The sequence below is a fragment of the Manduca sexta genome, unplaced genomic scaffold (genome assembly GCF_014839805.1).
Source record: "Manduca sexta isolate Smith_Timp_Sample1 unplaced genomic scaffold, JHU_Msex_v1.0 HiC_scaffold_1329, whole genome shotgun sequence".
Taxonomy (NCBI): Eukaryota; Metazoa; Arthropoda; class Insecta; order Lepidoptera; family Sphingidae; genus Manduca; species Manduca sexta.
The window spans coordinates 25,038-47,074 of NW_023592182.1; the positions used below are offsets into that span (position 1 = coordinate 25,038).

General features: G+C 35.7%; 2 pseudogenes; both read left to right on the forward strand.

Annotated features, from left to right (window-relative positions):
- The first annotated feature begins 478 nt into the window (after nucleotides 1-478).
- LOC119191303 lies at nucleotides 479-8,704 on the forward strand (annotated as a pseudogene).
- A 7,808-nt stretch (nucleotides 8,705-16,512) lies between these two features.
- LOC119191304 lies at nucleotides 16,513-18,794 on the forward strand (annotated as a pseudogene).
- The last annotated feature ends 3,243 nt before the right edge of the window (nucleotides 18,795-22,037 follow it).

Genomic DNA, 22,037 nt, shown 5'->3' on the forward strand with positions numbered 1-22,037 from the left:
CAACTTTATTACAAGGCTTGATATCTTTAAGTACTACAAATAAAATTATTAAAACTTACGTAAAGTTAACTATGGTGTTACAAAGGAAAAATATATCTATTTTTTTTCCAAATTTAAAATAAAGGGAAAGTACTATTGTATTGGTTAGTTAATATTTTCGTACTCATAACGACTTGAATTATTTCCAATTGGCTATTTGGACACACCGAATAATATCTACAATGTCCATTCTATATTTTATTATTTTGTTCTAATACATTCAATCAATTACAAAAAATGTCAATTTAATGTTATTGTTGTATGATACAAATAGCTGGTTCAGTTTAGCAACTTGGTTTTGCACTAGTTATGATAGAACGATGGTTGGGCGTTGTGTCGTTGTCAACAAAGCACGCTGTCGCAAGCGTCGCGGCGCAGTTGCGGCCCAATACCTTGTGAAATGGTCGTATCGAATACTATATTAAACCTTGCCCCCACCCCCGGCGGGTTTTGTCCTTCTCAAAAAATCACGCAGTGTTGGACTAAAACCGGCAGATTTCATTACCATACAATTTAAAAATATTTGAATATCAGTATTGCTATGAAACCGTTAATATGACACACTTTGTAGGGAAACTTAATGGAAGTTGGTTTTTAAGTTGAAGACGAAGACAATAGCTCATTATTTCTGTAATTTTTTTGCCTAGAATATACAGCTTATTTGTTATCAGTATGGAATGGAAAAAGTTATTAGTGGTGTTTATCGTTATCAGTGTTGACCAGTGTTTCTCTATGTCGCACAATGAGATCGAAGACTTCAAGGATTACCTCAAAAAGACATCACAGTTGGATCAAATATTGAGAAGTGAGTATTAAAAGCGTTGAATAGAATTATAATGCCTCCTTCTCGGCTCATTTCTCTTTCGATAGAATTAGCTATAGGTACTTATGTTTTGTGACATTCGTTACTTTCACCGAAAACGTATTTATTTGAACATTCACAACAGGCAATTTTGGTTTACGTAGTGTAGTATCACTTCTAATATCGATATAAATTTAACTAAAAAAAAATGCTTTTCTTATTGAAGTTTCATACCATGATTATGGGTGCTAGTTATATATTTTTTAAATACAATAATATAATATTTGTAGAGGGCTCGGATCCTGATATCGACTATGACGAAGAGGAGTCTGTGTCAGACCACGCGTGGGAAGACAGTGGTAAATTTGAAGGCGATTTAATTTTGAACGATCAACAACGTCGCCTGATAGTCAAAAATGTTGCCGAGGGATTATCTAGGAACGGCCTGAAGGACACTACCAAGAGATGGCCGAACAATGAAGTGATTTACTATATCCAAGGAGAACATTTTAGTAAGTAATTTAATTATTTATTAGTTTATTGAATGCTCAAAGAGGGATTAGAGTAATAACTTAATAATATATTATTATTTTTTTGGTAGATGGGGACCAGATACAGGCTATTCAACAGGGTATAGACGATATCGCACAGGCATCTTGTGTTAAATTCCGTCCGTATAAGCAAAGGAGATGCGACGCGGTCGTAATACAGGTGCCAATTAATCTTTTAATATACTACACAATTGATTTATAACGAATTTACATAAAAAATTGAAACATATTCCAGGGTAGTCGAAGAGGCTGTTTTTCCCAAGTGGGATACCAAGGCGGCTATCAAATTTTGAATTTATCCGGGCGCCATCCCGCTGGACGCGGCTGCTTCCGTCACGGCACCGTAGTACACGAGCTCCTGCACACCCTGGGTTTCTATCACATGCAGAGTAGTCCTGATAGAGATGACTACATTAATGTTATTTGGGAAAACATTTTACAGCGTAAGTATACTGTTAATACTATGAATAAAACGTTGGGTTTAAATTTAGAATTATTATACAAAATAATTTGTTACAAATAATAAATATTATGGAATTTATATGATTATCTAGCCTTATGTTGTGATCATTAATTCAAATCAATCTTCAAAATGACGTCGCACTTTCGCAAACACATAAATCACTGTATGATATTAACTAGCTAAGGAAAAGCTATCTCATGTGTCAGTGACCACTAGCACACATTGCACGTTGCGAATATAAATTAAGTTTATTGCTTATCTATGCGGATATTAAAGTAAGTATTCGTGATGATATTATCGCGGTGCTTACCTATCCTAAGAATAATTTTCTTTTCTAAGAATAATTCATTAATTTCAAAATGGGAAAGTCATTGAAAATGCTGATTCCGTACATCTCCTCCCAAGTAACATTATATTAATTTCCAACTAATATTGTTAGCGGCCTAAATTTTTTTTCGAGCAATTACTCGTAACTCTTAGCATATTCCCGTAGCTCGTGCGTCATCGTGGATCGAGTGCTCAAGGCCGTTTTCTTGTGGGAAGGCCTTAAAGATGTATCGCGATACTAATACATAACATTGAGATGGTTTGTGAAGAATATATTACTTACTATTTGTACAATGTTACGTAATATAAATGTTACACTATTTAGAAACATGAGTAAAGTTATATTATCTGGCCAAGTTAGTCTTAATTTTTTAGGTTTGTAATGAGTAAAAATATGACGACATAGTTGATTGTATACCCTAACAGATTTATAAATTAAATAGTTTTGAACTATGCAATAAAAAGACGATTTGATTAAGGAACATATTTTGCAGAAGACTTCGTAAAAAGCTTGTTTTAAACATGATTACGGAAAACGGAGTAAGAATGTTTGGTGAGATATTTGCCGGTTTTAATGTGCTTTCGCCAGTTCGTAACTTGATTTAATTCATCCTCAGCTGCAAGGCATAACTTTCGCAAATACAACTCGTTCGCCGTGTCGGACTTCGGCGTCGGTTACGACTATGACAGTGTCCTGCATTATAGCCGACGAGCTTTCTCCGCCAATGGGCAGGACACTCTCGTACCAAAACAGGTGATTAAACATGTTTACATTATTATTCTTACCAAAAATAACTTTAATAATCAAAAGATCAATAAATTTGCTTATGAGATGTTTTATTATGGGTATTAACTCCAATTTTTATTTATCCACGCGGGTTCAATGTGCCGAATTTAAATTTAATCGACCGAAAAATAGTTTTTTTTTTACGCACACAGCAAAGTGACCTCACTGTACCTGTTGGTGAATGAAGTGGGCTCTAATAGAATGTCGACTGACGAGAGATGGTTACTCCTCGGCAGTCATGCCAGCCTGTTGGATATACACAGCCGGATATACACAGGCTGATGCCGGAACTAGGGGTCGCAATACCGGACGATTTTTCAAAACCAGTATTTTCGGTATTGACCTAAAATAAATTCCGGTATTCCGGTATTTTCGGTATTTCCGGTATTTGGAGAAATATTAGAAAAATAGGAAATATACATTTAAGTTAGTAATTAAATGTCAAATTTTAATGACAGCTTAGTGGTTAGTTAAAGACTGAATGAAAAGAGATTATTTTCGTAAGCCAACGTTCATGCCGTTCTGATTTCTGAGAGCTGGCTCAAACCTCACCTTCCTGCTACCCTTTACCCCATCCCTGGTTTCATTTTGATTATAAATGATCGAGTTGACAGGGGAGGGGGCGGAGGCGCTATATATTCACGTAGCACCCTGAAATATAAAACTGTAATATCTTCCTCTGCTTCTTATTCTGCTTATGCGAAATTTCTGTTTCTTGAGGTTTGGGTCAAGAGAGTGAAAACCTTACTAGGTGTTATTTACTGTCCCCCTACTCTTGATTACTTCTCCAGTCTGGAAACAGTTCTGGAATCTGTAGGATCAGAATATGCTCATCACATTATCATGGGTGATTTAAATACTGATCTCCCGGTGTCGTAAACTCAAGCAAGCCACGCACCATAATATGGAAGATCACGACACTTGGCTTGACATTATCCTCTGCTCCTTCCCCTGTTTTCTCCCACGGTCAATTTCCCGCTCCTGGCTTCTCTCACTGTGATCTCATCTACATGTCTTACGCCCTAAAATCCCTCCCAAGTCCCCTAGAGGGGACTCTAAGATATGGCACTTGCGTAGTTTTGGTCGCATTGATGCGGATAAACTGAAAGGAGACGCTGCTAACTTTAGCTGGGATCAGCCCCTTTAAAGAAAATTAAATTAAAACGTCCTCCTGCATCATGGATTACACATGGGGTTAGGATGGCGATAAGACGAAGGGATCGGGCTTTTCGCCAATACAGAAGGGATCGTTCGGAGGAGAATTGGTGCCTTTTTAAGGCTGCAAGGAATCGGTATAACCAGATAGTACGTAATGCTTAACGCCGACACATTCTCAGTAATATTTCTTCTTCCTCGCCAGCCAGTATCTGGAGATTCCTCGGAGCTCTGGGTATTGGGCCATTGGCAAAGTTAAAAACATAGATCCCCACAATGCGACTATTGGTTTGGATAACATTAATCAACATTTCACATCTGTTACCATGATTGATCACCAAACTAGGCGTCGTATCATGGATTTCTTAGCGGGTCTATCCAGGACTAACATTAATACTTTTTATTTTTCTTCTGTGCCGTTGGGTGAAATTAGAAAAGTCATCCTGTCCATGAAATCCAATGCCACTGGCTGTGACATCAGTCGTCGCATGATAATCCCTATCCTGGATCAACTTCTACCAATCATGTCCCATATCATTAACGCCTCCCTCAGCACTCGTATCTTTCCGTCTTTGTGGTGGAGAGCTATTGCTATCCCTCTTTCTAAAATCCATAACCCATCACTTGCTAAGCATTTCCGTCCCATATCCATTCTTCCTTTTCTCTCCAAAGTGCTCAAGGCCTGTGCTCACAAGCAACTGTCTGAGCATGTGCACCGAAACAACCTACTGTGCTCACTCCAGTCTGGCTTCAGGCCTGGCCATAGCACTATTACTGTACTCCTCAAAGTGACTGGCGATATTAGGGCGGGCATGGAGGATTCCAAAGTCACTGTTTTGGCTTTGGTTGATTTCTCCAACGCCTTCAATACAGTCAGTCACAACATGCTTCTTGCAAATCTCTCCTACCTTATGATCTCGCCTACGGTACTGAATTGGTTCTCGTCATATCTTCAGGGACACCAACAGTTGGTGCGCCTAGACGATTCTTCGTCCAGCTGGCGTGATATAGACTGTGGCGTCCCTCAAGGCGGCATACTCTCCCTAGTATTGTTCTCTATCTTCATAAGCCTCTTAACACAAAATCTTCATTGTGCGTACCATCTGTATGCTGATGACTTGAAAATTTATTCTCAGAAGCAAGTCGATTATGTGTCCGCAGCTATAGATAGGGTAAATAAGGACAATGTCGGCCTTTCGGTAAACCCCGCGAAATTGCCATGAAATACCAGGCCATTATTGTAGGCAGCTCAAGGCTGTTAAACAGGTTGGATTTTACATCCATTCCCCCTGTTATGTTTCTCAGCTTTGTTTATCTGACAGCTTGCTGTTTGTTCAGCTTTGTTAGTCTGACAGCCAACTAGATTCAAGTTGTATCACAATATTAGCCAATCACATTGGCCCTACGTCTACGCACTGCGAAGGCTGCCATGCTGTCAGCACTGAGAAACAAACTTGTTATCACAGCAATGCTCCCTCCTTAGATAAATAACGTTTATGAATAACTAGCGACCCGCCCCGGCTTTGCACGGGTGCAATACTGATACTAAATACACTACAGAAAAACTGTGAACGTTTTATATGAAAACATAGCGGCCTGCTCTGGCTTCGCACGGGTATAACATAACAAAATAACAGTATTTCTCCACTATTTAATGGATGTTATTATACATATAAACCTTCCTCTTGAATCACTCTATCTATTAAAAAAAATCACATCAAAATCCGTTGCGTAGTTTTAAAGATTTAAGCATACAAAGGGACATAGGGACAGAGAAAGCGACTTTGTTTTATACTATGTAGTGATGAGGATAGACTTTAACGAACAAAAAATATTTCTAATAAGTTCTAATAAAAATAACAATTAACAGTTAACACCGCTATGCTTAGAACAAAACAAAAGTAGCAATATAGCCATAAGCCATTTATTTTGCTCGCTCTTTATAGAATATACGCCTATACGAATGAATGAAATTGCAAGCAGCTTAAATTTTTGCGATTTAAAACTCGAGAAATTAATTAATTAATTAATTTTACACATTTTGTATTGAATTTTATTTTTATAAAATACCGAAAATCCCGGTTTTGTAAAATAAAACCGGTATTTTGAAGTTCTTAATTTGGTCCGGTATTCCGGTATTTTCGAAATCCGGGATACCGGTTTGCGACCCCTAGCCGGAACGCGACACACTTGCGTGGGCCACTATGGCTGGTTTTAACACCTTGTGTACGGTGGTCGCTATCCGGGCAGATATAAAATATATTCTACCACCAGCAAATATAGAGTAATATGGAGTATTCGAACGACCTAATTACGCTCGTGAAATAATGTGATTCAAATAAAAATGATTACCAGACTAGATGTTGCTCGCGGCTTGGTCCGCGTGAAAAACCTTTCCCGTTACAAATTCTCTAAATCACTATTGTAGTAATTTAATGAATATCTATACGTAATTATAGAAAATTCCAATTTCCAATTCCTTGCATAGCTATTTTTTGCATTATGATAATACCAATACTTATCAATATAATATATATAATTGTCGATCGTGACACCACTTACATTGTATAGTCTACATTAATTAATTGTTTTTTTAATAATTTTTTTTTTTCAGGGTGGTGCCGATATTGGTCAAAGAGTAGGACTGTCGGACAAGGATACAAAAAAATTAAACAAAATGTACTGCGATGCGGACTCGGATAACCCATTAGCAGATGAGGATGACACAGCTAATAAACCGCTGAAAAAGAAAAGCGATAAAACAAACCCTTTGATGGGCATGGAATAGGATATCATCAAGGTAAAACTGTGGTGATCAAATTGTTACCAACGCCAGAAACTTATAAATTACAAGAAGTTCCGATATTTCATGTATTTGATCATTTTAGTAAAACGCCGCAGGCCCTGTCGCAGACGGACATTGAAGGAAACAGAAGAGGAAAAGAAATAAAGTATCCAGTCATAACACATGTCACCCAAAGATATGTTCCATCACAAGATATCGATAGAGAAGTTATGAGTGAAACTGATGAGAGTGAGATTACACGTAATCGACATGACTATCCAAGTGATCTCGAGCTACCTTTACAAAAAACAGATGAAGAAAATATCGCAGGTAAATCCAAATATTTCTTATCGGCAAAAGAAAGGGATTATTCTCCTGAATATATTATAGACGATGATTTAAATGAAGCCTTTGACCGTTTAGAAAAAATTGTCAAACACCATGTTTATCCATCCCAAGCTTCAAACCTAAACGTATACAATACAAATGAGAAAACCAAAGAACAAGACACGCCTTTAAGAGTATTTGATAAAAGTAGTTCTGTACCCTCATTATCCAAGCATTATTCAAGTCAAGTCGAAGGCATGAAGTCTACTGTAGACTTTATAGAAGGTCTGTATGAAAAACGACAAAATGATGACAAAGTTGGATTAGAGTATAAACCTAAACAAACTAATTTTGGTAAAACAATAGGCATAACTAATAGTTATAATGCAGACGAAAGCTCAGTTACTATACATGAAAAGCCTAAAGGTATTGAAAACAAAGGGGAAGAGAAAAATGATTCCAAGAATGTAACTTCTGAAGATCTCGAAAAACACGATTATAACGGTTTGTATCATCCATATACATCCTATGCTACATATGCACAAAATGCACCGATAATAAAGGGACCTGTTCCAGAAAGTTATAAAGAGAAACCTCATAATAATAATCAAATTTCTTATAAAGATAAAAATTTACCGTCTGGATTCAATTTTGATGGTGACTATACAACTGGAAACATTTACAACATACCAAGTGGGATATCAAATCGTTTTAGCTTTACTAGTGCGGTACTACCTTTTAGAAAATCGTGGCACAATTTTGACGACTCCCATGATAATATTTTTCGCGATGTTTTTAATTCAGGGGATGATTTTAAATCAAACGCAAATTATCATGACACGTAAAAGCAAAGAAATTATTATTATAATTATTAGAAATTGTGCTAGTATTAGGCTGTCAAAACGAAGAAAGGCCTAAATCCTCTCAAACGTAAAGGAGGTCCGTGGCCAGGAGCAGAACAGTTTGGTTTAGAGATGTTTTGTTTACATATATTATTATTTTTATGAGTGTTCTTAATGATTTCGGAATATTAGTTTCAATATTAGTAACAAATTGTAGGTTTTAGCTGTAATTAAGTATTTACCTATGTACTTAATAATCCTGTAAAAGAAAAAAAAAGCTTTTTATTTGTGTTGTCTGTAGCCTTGTAGATACCTACAAGGCTACAGACAAGACAGTAGTATATACATACTACGTAAAACAATGATAATATACTTAACAAATATGTATATTTAAAGTATTACCTATTCAGTTGCAAAATTATTCATTTGTTATCTATTATGTACCTATGTTTTAGTGTCTTCTAAATAAGTTGTACGCACCTACAATTAATAATTGAATATATCTATAATTATATTTTATGTGTTGTAATGTAATTGAATAGAGTTTTATACTTACACCAATAGTATAATTTGCAGAGACTGGTAAAATAAAATTATAAAAGTAAATATAAGTAATTTGTAAAATATTATATTCTACTTATTTCCTTCAATTTCCTGCATCCCTTTGGAGAATAGAAACGAATAGGTATTTTAAAGCGGGTAACCATCGGCAGTTCGGCATCCACAACATATCCCGTATTTAATTTTCATTAAGTTGGCCGCCTCTGCATCAGACTCTCCACATCACGGGCTATGTCTATAAGAGGTTTAGATACAACATACCTACTGGTGCCTTTACATAAGCGATATTACAAAATTAAAAGACGTGTATTCGCATACGTCACGACGATCTGCGTTTTACGTAGAGACCCGGATCAGGTGGTGCGCACTTTGGAGACCGCAGCCGACAAGCTCGATGCATGGTTTCGCAAATGGGCCATCACGATCAAAAGGCGAGGCATTTTTTATCACTAAGAAATGGAAAACCCACGCTCCTTGCGCATCAGTTAGTATGTCTGGTCAAATCATTCCTTGAACCAATATGTTTAATTATTTAGGAGTGACCCTTGACCAGAAATTGACCTGTGTCCCACATGTACTTAAGCGTGGTACGCGCGCGAACTGCATTTGCGATGGGTCAATTACATTGGCTCATAAGTAATAATAGTAAAATGTCCATCTGCAACAAGATTCGGATCTTTACTACGTGTGTTAGACCGATTATGACAAGAGTCGCCTGCGTTCGCCCATATACCGCCTACTCGACTTCAGCGTCTGCAGGTCTTGCAAAACAAATTTCTAAGACGCGCTCTTGGTGCCATGTGGTAGGTACGTTCGCAATCGCAACCTCCACGTGGACACTAATATGCCTACCATTTGGCACTTTATGCACATGGGCTAGCAGACGCTATTTCGATTGGGCGGTCAATCGTCCGAATACTTTGGCTGGGCAAATTTCAATCTATATTCAATTCGACCGCGCTAAATGGAGACGGCCGCGTTCAGTTCTGACAGACCCAGGGGATGATAGGTATCACTCTGAATATTCGTCGTAAACACGACTTCTTGAAAGTCTTACACTCCACAAGACGGCAGTTCCGTCCTCGCTGTGTTCCCCGTCCTCCCGATCCTTCTAATATTTCCGATGCGCATGCCGACGAATACGGTGATGGTTAGATTGTTAGTTCTCTACGACTAGACTACGCGCATCCATATCACAATCCATATTCGTTGATGAACCCGTTAGCGGGTTGCCCATGGTCATGGTCGAGCGACCATGACCATAACTGAGCAGTTTTCAAGGGTTGCAAGCGCCGCTTCTTTTATGGACGCTGGTTTTTTATTACAAACAAATTCTAACCATCATCAAACTTATAGGATAACAAAGTGACAGAAATGTGGAGCATTGAATCTATCTATACTATTATATAAAGCTGAAGAGTTTGTTTGTTTGTTTGTTTGAACGCGCTAATCTCAGGAACTACCGGTCCAAACTGAAAAATTCTTTTGGCGTTGGATAGCCCTTTGTTCGTGGAGTGCTATAGGCTATATATCATCACGCTATACCCAATAGGAGCGGAGCAGTAATGGGTAATCCCTGGAACTAGCGGTCCAAACTGAAAAATTCTTTTTGCGCTGGATAGCCCTTTATTTGTGGAGTGCTATAGGCTATATATCATCACGCTATATCCAATAGGAGCGGAGCAGTAATGGCTAATCTCAGGAACTACCGGTACAAACTGAAAAAAATATTTTTGCGTTGGATAGCCCTTTGTTCGTGGAGTGCTATAGGCTATATATCATCACGCTATGGCCAAGAGGAGCGGAGCAGTAATGGCTAATCTCAGGAACTACCGGTGTGAACTGAAAAAAATGTTTTGTGTTGGATAGCCCTTTATTTGTGGAGCGCTATAGGCTATATATCATCACGCTATGACCAATAGGAGCGGAGTAGTAATGAAACATGTTGCAAAAGCGGGGGAAAATTATTAGTTTTCAGAGCTTCCGTTGCGTGCGCTGCGTAAACGGTTAAAGTTATGCAACAATGATGTATGACGGGATTGTTCCTCTTAAAAGTTCTAAAAATATATTATAAAACAAAGTCCCCCGCTGCATCTGTCTGCCTAAACGTGTTAAACTCAAAAACTACCCAACGTATTAAGATGAAATTTGGTATGGAGACTGTTTGAGACCCTGGGAAGAACATAGGCTCCCGGGAAACTACTACTTTTATAACGGAAAACTTTAGCCTGAAAAACTTTAATACGCGGGCGGAGCCGCGGGCAAAAGCTAGTACTATTATATAAAGCTGAAGAGTTTGTTTATTTGTTTGAACGCGCTAATCTCAGGAACTACTGGATCAAACTGAAAAAATATTTTTGTGTTGGATAGCCCTTTGTTCGTGGAGTGCTATAGGCTATATATCATCACGCTATACCCAAAAGGAGCGAAGCAGTAATGGCCAATCTCAGGAACTACCAGTTCGAATTGAATTTTTTTTTTGTGTTGGATAGCTCTTTGTTTCTGGAGTGCTATAGGCTATATATCATCACGCTATTACCAATAGGAGCGAAGCAATACTGGCTAATCTCAGGAACTATCGGTTCGAACTGAAAAAATATTTTTGTGTTGGATAGCCCGTTGTTCGTGGAGTGCTATAAGCTATATATCATCACACTATGACCAATAGGACCGGAGCAGTAATGAAACATGTTGCAAAAACGGGGAAAATTTAGTAGTTTTGAGAGCTCCCGTGCGTGCGCTGCGTAAACGGTTAAAGTTATGCAACAATGATGTTGTCGCGAAAGGTCGCGAAATCATTGAAAGGCTGGCAACACCAAAGTGAGTATTTGCTGATGTATACATAGATATACTGAGTATGTTCCTATATTTACGCAGATATTGTGAGTATCTTTCACCAAATATAAGTATATTATACTATGAATATTGTCCATAGATAGAATACTATATCGTCTATGTATGTTAAGTGAATTTTGCACACTATTCTGTTGAGAGTACCACGTACAGAATATATCTTGCATGAGTGAGTGAGTGGTTTACTGTAGTACCAACATTCCCTGACTATAAAGTTACAATATGGCCGAAAGTACAAATGCGCGCCATTTAAGTAGAACTTTTGAAGTTGTGTTTAACTAAAGATCTAAACATATAAAAGTGAGTAGGTTTTGTGTTACCTTTCTATTCGTACATGTGAGTTAACTTTGTTTCATTTTCTACACACACATGTGAGTTGGTTTTCATTTCACTTTGATTTACACACCGCCGAATACAGCACGTATATCTTATAACATTATAATTTGTTTGTCTTACGGTGAATGATCATTTACTTACCTTAATTTGTCTGTATACAGAATTTACCATGTAATCTAGACCCGCGGTGAGCGTGTTAATGCTTCCAAATGAAGAAATTACTTATAACCAATTTGAAGGGTGTTTATACTTACATTTACACTTTGAGACGCTGCGGCGTTCCAGACTGATAGCAAAGACTTCCATAGTTTAACTTAGTGGAAATCCTAACAGTATGCCCAATAAGGCTTATGGCTTGTAACCTATCTATATGAATATCTCACCGTATGTTCTCGTCTGGAGAGATTCCGTGTGGTTGGGAGCTTATAGCCGCACCCTCTGAGGTCTGATGCTCTGAGCGGACTCGTATGGAGGTGAATGCATGACCACAAAGCGGTGATCCTTGAGCCATCCGGTCGGAGGCGACTGGCAATCGCCCGGTACTTCCCTCGTAGAGTGGGGGAGGATCCGATTTAATTATGCTTTAACATTAGTGACCTCACTTTGAGATGATGCCGAAAAGGCTCTATAACAATATTAATATCTCGCCGTTTGAGCTCGTCTGGAGAGATTCCGTGTGGTTGGGAGCTTATAGCCGCACCCTCTGATGTCTAGTGTTCTGAGCGATCTCGTATGGAGGTGAATGCATGACCACAAAGCGGTGATCCTTGAGTCATCCGGTTGGAGGCGACTAGCAATCGCCCGGTACTTCCCTCGTAGAGTGGGGGAGGATCCGATTTAATTGTGCTTTAACATTAGTAATATAACTTAGAGATGATGCCGAAAAGGCTCTATAACAATTACGAATTTGTTTGTGCACTTGCTTATTGTACCAAATCAAAATCTGGAACGTCGCGTTACTCTTTTACTATTTTTAGCACCCTTAGGACTAATATAAAGCTTTGGCTCTAACTTATATTCACGAGATTGAACTTGTACTAAATTATTGTTCTAATCTTGACCAAGATAACCATCCAGTATCAGTTCTATAAGTCTTGGTAGCCTACTCACTGGCATTGCGACAGCAATGTCATAGAGATTCATTTATAATTAACAGAAGCAGTCTCTCTGACGTGATACGATAAGGAATTTGCCGCCATCTAGGAATGTTGTCTTGGAAGACCACAGTCCGTATAACACAGAACATTACAAGGTATGTCATGATGCTGTTATCTTTCGTTTCCTTCCGACATATGATAAACTTATTAAAAACCCTTACTCATAAATGCGAAGCAGATTTAGACATAGTTGATTTTGTTCTCATATCAAGAGATAACCGACACTTACAGACATTGAACATACCTATTTTTATATTTTTATTAGGTGCGACATCATCGCACGTGATATTTTACCTTTTCGCCACTAAGCCCCCAAACGGGCGAAAACAGATATATGACGGGATCGTTCCTCTTAAAAAGTTCTACAAAAATATATTATTAAACAAAGTCCCCCGCTGCATCTGTCTACCTGAACGTGTTAAACTTACAAACTACCCAACGTATTAAATGAAATTTGGTATGGAGACAGTTTGAGACCCTGGGACAAACATAGGCTCCCGGGAAAATATATAGCGAGACTTTTATAGTGGAAAATTTTAGCCCGATAAACTTTATAACGCGGGCGGAGCCGCGAGCAAAAGCTAGTAAAGAATAATTTGAGACACCTCCTCCACCTTTATAAGAAAAATATAAAAAAGAATTTTCTTTGCAGAATAACTCAAAAAATAACTTCATTGATTCGTCAAAAAAGGCGGACAGAGGCGCAATGGATAATTTCTTAGAATTTTGATAATTTTTGTTAGATAAGTTATTGTCAGTTATTCGCAGAGTTTTTCGCGGGTATAAAGAGAAAACTAAAAAAAAAGAAATTGTTATTCGTGCTTTTTTATTGTGTTTTTTTTAACTCTCTCTTCAGCAAGGCGCGGTTTGCGCATCTGCCAGTGTCAACGTTTTTGGTTGGATTTAGGCTCAGAACAAGAACAAGCATAGAAGGAATCCAAATTACCCTCATATTCTTATCCTATTTTTTCAAATAGGCCAAAACCGTTGAAAAGAACGAGACAAATATTATGTTGCTAAGGTAGGCTTGCGTACACTTTAAAATAATCAAATGGTTACCTTTGGTCATCTTTATGATGCCGAATTAAAAGCAAATAAAATGTCAAATGTTCCAACTTGCCAATCTCAAAACAATGTCACAAACGCGCCCACACAATTTAGTTACGTTATACTTCAGCGCGTGCTTTTCAAAAGTGGCTACATGTTGTGTAATATTGTTGTTGTTAATTTTAATAAATACACAGTGCTGTTTAAGTAAAATATAGCCCTAGGAACAAGCAATGGCCTGCGTTATTGTGGAGTGTAAATCTCATTCTTCTCGTAAAGAAAATGAAACTGAAATCATCAGCTTCCATCGGCGAGTAAACAAAAAACCTAATATATTTGCTTAAACCCTGTACATAAGTGCAAAAAGTGTTATTAATTATACTTTATTATGCTGTAGTCATATTATAATCTGCTGTTGACCATTCGATCCAGTCATTATTAAGTATTTTTCATTTTTTACCAATTTACGTAGTCGTGTTCAATAGTGTTGTGCTGCATATTCTGTCGATAACATAGATGTTAGTATATTATAGTTTACTATTTTGCATAAATTGCCTTTTACTTTTAATATACGGTGGTGTAGTGGTAAAAGCCGCTTGGAAACCGTGCGCGAAGGCTGAAGTCGAGGAAACTATCTGATTTTCATAGTATGTTTCATACAATGTGTTTCATTGCAGATTCCCCACAGATGATGCTATGAGGCAAAATGGATCGTTGCCATAGCTCGTCCCAATTGGCATTGAAAAAACAGCACCGTGTTTGCTCTAAGCATTTCGACAAAGTTTTATTAACATTGAAATAAGTTATCAAACATATGTGACATGAATGATACCGCTGTGTTTTAATTTTACTGTCCCATTTTAGTAGCTTCTGTCAAATCCCACCTTTTGGGTATCTTTTAATCCCTAAGAAAGTCAGAAAAGAACAGAAGGCGTACTGGCTTTCTCCTAAACGAAATTCCGGCCGATTTCTTGTTTGTTACTTACAGCGGTTTCCATTCCTTCCGAAATTTCTAACATTTTCTTAATTTAATAATCCAAATGCTTGACCATTTTTGTTTGAATGACGTTTCGGAAGGCATGGAAACTGCTGTAAATAACGAATGAAAATTGGACAAAATTTAGCTCGTAGAAAGCCGGTAGTTCTATAGTTTATTGTAATTTAACAGCTTCTTAACGAGTGCTTTTATATACCCAGACTTCTTTTGGTAGTTGAATACCAAATCAGGATTTTGATATCTTTTTTTAGCCTTTATCTAAAATAACAATTTGCAACGGTTTGTAGTTGACTGACCGAAAAGTGTTTATTTTAGCAGGTCTGTGAATTTACCATAGCCGATAGACAAAGCATCTATCGATATCGATAAGATGTCGAAAGGGATCGCAACACAATTAAATTTCTTGCTGTCTAAGACACAGTACACTCAAATGTCATAGTGTTACTTCTATGCTTGTCATTGTTCTGAGCTTCTATGCTTATCATTGTTCTGAGGATTTAGGGTTGGACGGACGGTTGGACCTTGAGTTAGACAGTTTGTATAATAAGTTGCGGTTAGACTTGATAAAATAAAGTTAGGGAAACATCATCATTTGCGGTTATTTGCCTTCAGATTCTGACAGACATATGAAATATTTTTTTCATCGAATTGGAATTTGGAATTTGTTTTTATTGGTCGACCAAAAAAATTCTAGTTATTTTTTAAAGTAAGTAATCTTGTGAGATAAAATAATGAAAAATTTTATGGTTTTTAATTACTACGTTTTGGGAAGATTTTTTCTTTTTAGTGTAGGAAGGCAAATAGTAGCAACACTAATTGTCACTATCTTCATTTCCATGGCAATAAGTAAATAAAAAAAGAAACTATCCTCGTTCCTCAATGTCAAATCTGTTTTTTTCCATATTTTGTTATTATTTTTTCTAGAATAGTGATTAATAGATAAATGAGTCATATAACATCGTAATTATTAAGTATATAAAAAGCCGTATCTGTAAATAAGACGATTAGTCGTTTTGCAATGATTATCAGAACGCGGTGACAACGGATAACTTTAATTTCTTTTTTACTAATTCTATTTGAATAATATTGAATGGGTTGTGGTGGCTCGTGTATACACAAAGCGACAATGTCGTTGTTTGGAAAAAATGCCAACAATGATACCGAAATTCGCGCTAAACTGGAGAGGAAATTGTATATAGCGAAAGAGTCCCCAGAGCCAGACTTTGACCTATCAGAGTGTCATCTACAACAAGTACCGTCTGGGACTTTCTCAATTTGCAAAGTTTACAGGAAGGAATATTTATATTTACAACACAATAATCTGCAATCCCTGGAAGGTGGTGGACAAGTAGCAGATTTATATCTGATAAAAGTGCTCAATATAAGTTACAATAAGTTTACGCATTTGCCCATTGAAATTAGATATTTAGTTAACCTAGCCGAATTGTATGTCCAGGATAATATGTTAAGGCACATTCCAGATAGTATTCAACATATGCAATGCCTTCAAATTTTGGATGTGTCTAAAAATAGTCTTAAAAAGCTGACACCATCACTGGGTAAACTAAAATGCTTAAGGAAGTTGATAATAAGTGATAATAAGGATTTGACTGAACTCTGTCCTGAGTTATGTTTTGCTAGCAATTTGATACATATTGAGTTGAATGGTGAACAGTTTACTTTTCCTCCAGAGAATATTGCAACTCAAAACACTGAAGAAATTATGAAATTTTTGTGTACAAAATGGGCATAGAATTTTTACCTCCGATACCTATAGAGTCTGAAGTTTTACCTATCCAGAGTCCAAATTCTATTCATAACCCTTTTGTTAAACAACATTCCATAACTTGGGAAGAACAAGAGGCTGCTATCATAGAGCAAGAAAATAGAATACACAAGGCTGCAAAGGAACAAAGGGATAAATTCTTGTCAAAAGTTTTAGAAGAACAATTAGAGTTAGATTCAGAGATAGCTAAAGTTCAAGAAGCAAAAGAATTAGAGAGACAAAAATTAATTAAAGCAATACAAGAGGATGAAAAAGAAATTCACTGTTTGGTTACTAATTTCATACAGTTTGAAAATTTGAAACCGGAAATTATACAGCAACAATTAGCACATGAGCAGGCAGAACATGATAGACTCCTTGAAATCACACGCCAAAATTATGACAATGTCAAAAAATCTGATGTTTTGAGGGCAATGGAAATGCTCATAGAAGATGACTATGCCATCCAATATTCCAAAAAGTATTATGAGGATTCATGGAACAACATTAAACAAAGTATGTTAGTAGAAGATTTAGAAGGCTCAGAAAAGGTTGCAGAGCTGTTGAAAGCAAAGGATCAATCTCGATTGGCTTTGGTAGGTCAGCTTCTTGAAGATCAGGACATACAGAAAGCAGTAGTAGCATCATTGCTGGAGCGGGTAGATGCCAGGTGCTGGAGTTTAAATCAAGAAATATCTTTGATATCTTCACACTTGGCAAGGCTTAGTGTGATTGAGCAAGAGAAAAAAAAGTTACATATTGGTTACAACTATAATGAGCTACTGCAACAGAGGATTCATTTGGTTAATTTGTTAGATGATCTTTTCGCACAACAGAATAAACGAAGGAAACAACTAATTGAAACTTTAAAAGAAATGGAGTCTGAAACTGACAAAACAACTGATTTTGGTTGAAAAATTATCAAAAATTAATAGATTCTGCACCAAAAACTTTACTTGATGTTGGGAAATGTTTAGACCCTGCTCTAGCAAATTACCTTTTGCAAGAAGGTGTTATTCATTGTTTGCCATTTTTGGTAAAATTTCTGTTTTCTGATTGCTTTTTGACAGACATTACTGTGGAAAAATTGAAAGAATGTGGAGTATCTTTGTCTGCAGACCGGCAGGGCATTATAAAAGCAATAAATTGCTATGTAGGGAGCAAAAGTAAAAATCATAACTATGAGCCTTCAACTTCAGTGGAACCATCTGAACCTCCAGATGATGACATGGAAGGGAATGTGTCGGGAGTAATCAGTACTGATAAAGCTGAAAGTTCAGTGCTCGAGTCTGAATGTGTCATATGTATGGATGCCAAATGTGAAGTAGTATTCATCCCCTGTGGGCACATGTGCTGTTGTCAGCTATGTTCTAATAAAAAAATGGAAGGTTGTCCAATGTGCAGAGCGTTTATTGAGAGAACAATAAAAGTTGTGGTCGCCTGATTATCTAGTTGCATTGCATTATGACAATTTCATCAGGTAGGTTGATACTTGACAGCTATAATCAATAAAATAGGTTATTTTAGAGTTTATCAGGATTTTCATCATGAAAATCATAATAGAATACACTATTGAAATTAACAAGATATCATTCTGAGAGAAATTGATGTCAAGAAAAACTCCTTATATCAAACACTATGATTTCCATGCTCATAGAAATTACAACTTAATAATAATTTTACCTTTAACATTTTATATAATATACCTCATACATGATTGTTATTACAATTAATTTTTGTAGAAAATAATGTATTATTTATAAATAAAGATTTTTTTTTATATTAAGCCATAAATGGCCATGAAACAGCTATGATAAATTCCTAAAAGCTATATTTAAATTAATTGTTGCTAAATTAACACTTTTCAGGCAGTAGCATGGAGAGAAACGAATGAGAACAGAAGTGGTTTAAGCAATTTATATTGTTATTATAACTATATTACAGTAAGTGATTTGCATTCATATAAAATAAATATTTATGTATGTTTCTAAGAATGCACCCAAAAAATATTTTCCCATGTGACTTGATGCCAATATGCATGGCGACATTGTATGTCATATTTCATTATATGGCAAACAAGTATTATCTGGCCTGGATACATAAATAAACTCAAGTAAGCAGCATCAGCCGTTGAACTACTAATTTATTCTATGATACATTGATAGATTTGCCCTAAAATCTAGACTTGAAACGGAATTGCATTTTTACTTCCGTAAGTTGTAAATAAGGCCATAAGTAACGTAATTTACAGAAAATAAGGAGATTTATTAATGTATCCACTTACTTAATAATGTAAAACCTATGTAATATCCACATATATTAATATATCTTATAAATTTTAAACATCGAGACACAGGAAAATTCTAAGAACTTTATAAGCAATACATTTTTGCCTTTAATTATAAAAGATAAAGCTTTAATTATAAAATATTTTACAAAATTTGCACCAAAGCTAATTTTAATATTGCAAATTAGTTCTTATCTATATTAGTTATTGGTTTGTGTTATTCAACACTAAGTTATGATGTCCAAGTTAAATATAATTGTTAATTTATATAGCAATACTCTTAAATGAATATATAATTTACTACAGCGAGATAAATGTACATTGCTATTTTACAATAATTATATTATGGTAAGGAACCAATAGATATTAATATGAAGTGTTAGATAATATTAATATATCCACTTCATAGATATAATATTATATCAGAATAAACAGTTTATAGATGCTTAAAGGTCATTCCGGATATTTTATTGTATTATTTGTTGGTTGGCAACAAATACAACAAACAACTTGTGGTTTAAAAGAATGTTTAGTCAAATGTTGTAGTCACACCATGGAGCAGTAGAGGCCGTCTAACCGCAACGGACATCTTGGATATAGAAGGACGTTTTCGTGTTCTTAATGTAGGCCATTAGCCTAGCATTGTACAAGTACCGTATAATAGAAAAGCCCTCTTATTATCTGCATAACTATTAATATTTATGATAATGACAAAGATAAAACGGCATTTGCCAGTACGTATTAGGAATTAATGAAGGACATCATTTATGTACTATTATTAGCAATATTATTATAATATTGATTTTATATTTATATTGAGGAATGTGACGCGGGTGACCAAGTAGATCGATGGGGCACTGCGTTGCGGATCGCTTTTAAAGACACGTGTTGTAACTTGAATTAAAAAGTATAAAGAAGTGTCTCGTCCGCGCCACTTTGTTTCGGTATAAAGTATAAACTCTGTAATGTCTAGATAAAATCATTATATTATTGTGTAAAGACTGCAAAACTGGTTAAGATGTTTGTATATTGTACTATAGTTATTGGTATGTAACCTGACACTAGTTTATATTATAAAACTTATAATTAACATAAGTATACTATTTAATGGAATATTATGTAATATCTAATCATATTTTAATTTTAAAATTTATTTGCCCTATAACCTATTAGTATATTAGTATAATATAACGAAATCGTTAAAACCAATCTAAAAAAATGTGCCTTCTGCGAGATTTCGATTTGATTGTTAGCGAGACTTATGTGTCAAACTAGCAATATGGCTGTGAGTTGTGTTGAATACATGATATCAATTAATTATAAAAGATAACTGAAAATTTCTCACAGTAAAAAGAGCTTAAAAATGGCAAAACAGAAAGAAAAAGTGGACTATTTTTTTGATAAAGATTAATCCGTTCCATCATAAAACTTGTATCACTTGAACATAAGAGTCCATGGATATTATGGTATATGAAGGAACATGGTGATCTCCCAATTTCTGTGATAAATTTGTGGAGAAGTATAAAAGTTGTTAAGTGGGATGAGTCTTACATTAAATTCATCCCGTAAGTATCTAGTCAACACTTTTTGTAATATTAAAATTTCGCTAAATGCAAAGTTGGTCGTGGCAATAATACGCACGTACTACTTACAAGTTGTGTACATTATATAAAAATATGGTGATGAAATTATTGGCAACAGTTTTCTGTTAATAGCACTGGTATTGTATGCTGATGAAAACCGTTCAAAAATAATTATATTTTTAAAGTTCCGGTAGAGAGGAGAGCGGTTCGGAGGGCTCAGAACGTCACTGGACGCGGTGCGTCTGATTACGATTATTTATTTTGGCGTCTTTGACGTAGTAGCACGTAGTGTATACCGATTTTGGACTAGGAGATCATGAATGACGTGATTCCTAAATTGGACAACATTCGTGGTTCGTACTTTGTTAAAGTATTATTAGATGCATCTTTGAGTTGACATTTATATTTTGAGTATCGAACAATGCGTACCTGCAATACCTAATTGTATATTTCAAATATATAAAATAAGTTTTTGCACATTGACGTTGCTTAAAGTGAGCAGAATCTTTAAGAATTTTACGTGTTATAATATGTTTAAGAAGTTTTAATAGGTACAGCAGGTATTCCAGCTACGAGAAGCTTGGATAAGATTTGTTATACATGGTTTAAAGTATTTGTTCACGACTAAAAACTCTGTGGCCAGTAATCAATTATACAATAGACTGATAAAAGGTACCTATCGTATTTTGTAATTGAACTTTCGGACAGTCAAAGCAAATCTGAGGGTCGATGCTGAAAATTATATAGCCATAAATAAGTTGTGAGTTCATATGTTCTTTAACTTCTCTATAAAATATTTATGCTAAGTTTGAAACGATGCGGTCTTGGTATGAATTTTGTGAATAGCTAATCAAACAAAATTTCACCACGGCTTATGCAGTTTGTTAACACTGTTTGAAATTTCTATTGGAAAATAATCATATAGCATTTACAACACTAATTTAAAGATATAAAACTTTGAGTTTAGTTAATTAGTTTTTAATTCGAGTAACCATTATTTTGTCTTTATACTTGTTAATAAAAATACGTTTATTTAATTGTTATGTCTTGTATACCTACGCACATGTGATACCTACTCGCAATATAAATTTTTGTTGCAAATGGTAAATGTTTAAATTTGAAAAGTACATGATCTTTGTAAAATTATTTTGATATTTATTGGTTGTTTGTCACCTTTTTAATTACATTTCTTAAGCACAAAATAGATCTTTTATTTTTTCCACTGATAAAAATATCTTTTCCAAGAACTTGTTTTTAGAGATTTTTTATAATGTGATTTGTTATCTTAATTCTTGATAATATTGGCAATACCTATTTGACTACGAAGCATTAACAACTGTTCTGAGAGTTCATGCGATACACACGCGAGAAGT